This window comes from Mastomys coucha, unplaced genomic scaffold (assembly GCF_008632895.1).
Source record: "Mastomys coucha isolate ucsf_1 unplaced genomic scaffold, UCSF_Mcou_1 pScaffold12, whole genome shotgun sequence".
NCBI classification, from domain to species: domain Eukaryota; kingdom Metazoa; phylum Chordata; class Mammalia; order Rodentia; family Muridae; genus Mastomys; species Mastomys coucha.
Window position 1 is genome coordinate 78,336,258 of NW_022196894.1, and position 5,049 is coordinate 78,341,306.

The following is a 5,049-nucleotide window of genomic DNA, read 5'->3' on the forward strand; positions in this document are numbered from 1 at the left end:
AGATCTAATAAGAAATGGTATGTTTTCACAATGGAATATTGGTATCCACAGTAGATATTCAACTCTTAGAAAATTGAAATAGACAAATAAGTGCATGTAGAAAAATAATTCTGGGTGAAAAATCTCACACATAAGAATACGAATGTCCCATAGTTTCTCTCATGTACGGATGATAGTTGCAAACCTTCAGATGCTTGCCTTGTCACTTCAAATACCCATAAAAGTCAATAATTCAGTAACCAGCATCCAAGGGAGAAGAGGTAGAGCACAGTGATTTTAAAGGTTAACGGAGACAATTGAACGTGAAGGAGTAAATGGTAGTGGGAATGGGAGGTCGGGATAGGGAAAAATATGGAAAAGGTAATTAACACTAAAATGCTTTTGAAGTAACCATATATACATATATACATTTATATTATAATATATTATATATTATTGAATATATGTGTGTTTATGTATGTGTTTCTGTGTGTGTGGAGAGAGAGACAGAGAGACAAAGAGACACAGAGAGAGAAAGGCAGAGAGAGAGACAGACAGACAGACAGACAGACAGAGACAGAGAGAGAGGAGAGTTTTAATGGAGTTATCCTACAACATACCATAACTGTACATTTATGCTAGGCAATTAAGACCTAAAATCCAAGATGAGTTACTTCCTGAGTGGGCCTCAGATCCAACAGATGTAGCGCATTTACACAATGGAGTATTATGTATCCATAGTGGATATTCAACTGTTCTGGGTCTCATAATTCACGAAGCACTACAAATTATTGCAATACTCTTGACCATCATTCAGTTCTTGCATAAACTGACCTAAGTACTGAAGGCACCACTGGAGTAACAATACAGAGAAATCTGGCTGACATTCACATAAATGCTGCATTTCTACTTACTAGCTTTCATAACGCTACAATGCTCTGTGAAGGCATTGGAGGAGAAACATTATCATTAGTCTTATCCAGCAGTGAACCCTGCCATAAATAATCCCTTTCAATAGTGACTTGAATGTTACGGGAGAAATAGATAAGCTTATTTATAATTAATACATTTCATAGAGATATTAAACAGAACAGCTATTAGCACCCTCTTAGATGAGATTGTTACTATATATTACATGCTATTTAAAAAAACTATTAAAAACTCAGATCATATATCCAGGGAACTAGTGGAATTCATCAGTATATTTTTGTGGTAATCACACTACCTCACAACTATTTCAACTCTGTAGAAGAAATGAACTGAAAATAAAAAGAGAGAACAAAATGTTAAGAATTGTAATAAACTTAAGGATCAGAAAGACTGGTAAATGAGTGGAACAAGGCAAGCTAACCTAAGTGAAATAAAACTACATTGAACTCTATCTCTTCATTCACTGTTCAGTTTCAAAATATCTTCCTCACAGTAAGATTTTAGTATTTCTTTATTGTTTTCTATTTTCTTAAAAAATGTCCATGAAGATATTACTTCTCAAAAATTAAGTAGAAGTCAAATAGTATGAAAAATATTAAATACATTTGGTGATACAGATGGTTAGTTATTGATTTTTATCCTTTCTGGTTGAGTAAGAGCCACAAAGCTAAAAAAGATGAGAACTGTCACTTCATTAAGGCAAATGCAGAAAGAAAATTAGGATCATCATGTCTAAGGGAAAGCATGCGGGGGTCTTCATCAAAGGAGAACATAGAGTTGAGTAAGATATGAGGTGAGGTACTAGAGGGAGTTGGGGGAAAGAAGTAGTGAATGAGATCAGTGTACACAACAAATATATGGGCGTTTCAACGAATAAATAAAATAAGAAAATACAAATGGAAGCTTCCAGGTGACAGTGGATACAGAGAGCCAGACCAAGTTAGACATGAGGTACAGCTTTCTCACATACAGGAATGGAGATCGTGGGTCAGCTAGTTCCCAGTCAGCTGTGGCAGTGTGCACCCATTATCTCAGAGCCTGAAGCCATCCTGGGAAAAACTTTAAAAACAAGAACAATGGACAGACAGACAGACAGACAGACAAAAATCCACAAAGAAACCCAGACTTCCTAATTGTTTTTTCACTAAAACACCTAAAATTTACCTACATAATAATGGTCATTAATTATGTTTTGGCTTCATAAATATTAACATCTTGCTAATAGAATTAAATTTGGGAGCAAGAAATCAGCTTGAAGAAGAATAATATAGAACAATATAGGTCTTTTAAAGGGAAGCCAAGGTCCTTTATTCACTTGTTGATATTGGAGCCACTGGAAGTAGAAGCTGACTTGGGCTTGCTGAGGTATGTGCCTTTGTGTCTGCTAACACAAGTCGTTAGCCTCCTGTGGGTTTGAAACAGACTCAGAAATTTAGGGATTTTCAGAATTGTGAGGGCTTTTATCAGGGTGAGAGAGTTTCCTGGAAACTACGATTTCTAGGAAAAACACTTCAATGTTCTATAGTATATAAAATATTTCTACCTGTTAGTATTCACATCTTCTGTAGGCTCACACTTCAGAGACTTCAGGAAAAATGTCACCCATAGATTTCTGAACATAAAGTGAATACTACAGTATGGTGTCCTGGATATCCAGATGTACCACACAGGCCTGAGCACCGGGAAGAGTCACGTCACCTCTCTGGGGATTGTCCTTATGTTTCCTGATGTCAAGTGAATAGAATTCCAAATGAGAGCTTTTGACGCTATGTTGGGAATATTTATTTTTTTCCTCCCCATTCAAAGGTATCTATATTACTTTTTCTTGGAATATTTTTAAATAGTCTCTGAACATTACAAATTTTAGGGTCACCATTACTATACTATTATATAATTATATATATTATTTGGTTCATAATTATACTATATTATTTGGTTCAGTAAAATGTCCACAATAAGTTCTATGAAATTTTCTGTAATAGCAATAAAAACTGAAGATTAATTTTACTTTTTGTCCCATTTGCTTTGCAGGACCTTAGCCTGCAAACTTCAATGTCAGTTTTACATTTTTCCAGTGGTCATGGTTTCCACTTATATTTTGGTCCATGCCTGAAATATATATTTATCTTAGATTTCATTTTATGACATCTATCTATCTAGATAGGTAGGTAGGTAGATAGATAGATAGATAGATAGATAGATAGATAGATAGATAGATAGACTTAGTCTTAGCAACAATATGCTCTTTGAAAAAGAAAACAATATCTAAATAAACATATTAACTTCATAATTATGAGACTGACCACTGACTAAATACAACATGTTAGAAAATAAATGAAGCTGCTGAGTGAACACATAGATTCTGGTGTTAGTTAAGGTCCTTCAGCTACACCTCAGAGACAGTATATATAAAGCCTCTGGTTTACTTCCCAAAACTTCACAAAGGAAAAAAAACAAAAATACGCTGGACTTATTTTGCTGTCATTTACAAGAGAAATTCTCATAGGAGTTCTTAAAATGCAAACTCTGTAATTCTTTAATTCATATTCTTTAAAAACTCATTCACATCAGAATTTCATCCACACAATGATTTTCTTTTTCAATTAATTTTGCCATTAGCAGTTGTATACACAAATACAATTCAGATGCTGCCTCTCACACCCCAATTTGCTAGTGCACCTGTCAGTCCGTGGCATCCCCCTAAGTGTTCATGACAGGTAGTTAGGGTCCTCAGTGATCATAAGTTTGGAGCTATTTGGTAGAGCTTGTTGGGTTCACCAGTGGGTATAAAACTAGAAGACCTTTTCCTTTCCTTTCCTTTCCTTTCCTTTCCTTTCCTTTCCTTTCCTTTCCTTTCCTTTCCTTTCCTCTCCTCTCCTCTCCTCTCCTCTCCTCTTCCTTTTCTTTTTTCCTTCTTTTTTCTTTTTTCTTGGTTATTTTGTTTATTTACATTTTAAATGTGATGCCGTTTCTGGTTTCCCCTCCAAAACACCCCATCCCATCCTCCTTCCCCCTGCTTCTATGAGGGTGTTCCCCCAACCTACCCACTCCCACCTCCCTGCCCTCGAGTTCCCCTACACTGGAGCATCAATCCTTCACAGGACCAAGGGCCTCCCCTCTCATTGATGCCTGACAAGGCCATCCTCTGCTACTAAGCAGCTGGAGCTATGAGTCCCTCCATGTGTACTCCTTGGTTGGTGATTTAGTCCCTGGGAGCTCTAGGGGATCAGGTTGGTTGATATTATTGTTCTTTCTATGGGGTTGCAATCCCCTTCAGCTCTTCCACTAGGGTCTTTGTCTTTGAACTGTAACTTCATCCCCAAGAAATGAAAACTTTAGGTAGCTTTAAATATATACCAATATTATAAGTGGATATTAAAATTAAGACTGTATTTTCTTTGTGGAGGTTATACATGAACCTTACAATATTCTTGGAACTTAAAATCAGAAAACAATTAAAGAATATAAATAAAATAGTCGTTATATTATCATTAGGTAGCTAAAAAAAACCTTCAGCTAGATTTGAAAACACAGATATGTATGACATTTTAGTTAAAGCACTCTCTATTTTATATGAAATGTAGTTTAGAAGAACTAAGATAAAACAATTTGCAAAATCTTTTAGACTAGTTTTTCCTTGCATTTTTACTTTGGAAAAAATAATTCTCTGACTTTCCCTTTGCAAATGTGCAAAAATGTTTTCCTGAATTCCATGGTAGATAAAAACTGAATGGTTTGCTACAAAATTGTAGATTACTCTATTCCAGCTAGCTAGCTAGATAAATATGAACACATATACAGATAGATGAAATATGTAATGTATTTATGTCTTGTGTGTTTGCAAATGTCAACATATATTTTATTACTAATGTATAATTCTATCAGATGATGTTGAAATGTTATTTTTCTGTTTTGTAAAATCTGTAGAATATGCATGACAGAAGTCATAGAGGCAAAAGCATTTTCAAATAATAGAAATTTCTAGGCAAGGATTAAAAATAAAATAAAAACAAATAGATATAAAAGCATATCTTAACTTGAAGCAATTACTTCATAGTACACAAAAGACCGAAATTGAATGCCAATGCTATATTGTAGTATTGTCTTGCTTTTCATGAACCTTAATAAAAACAAAACAAA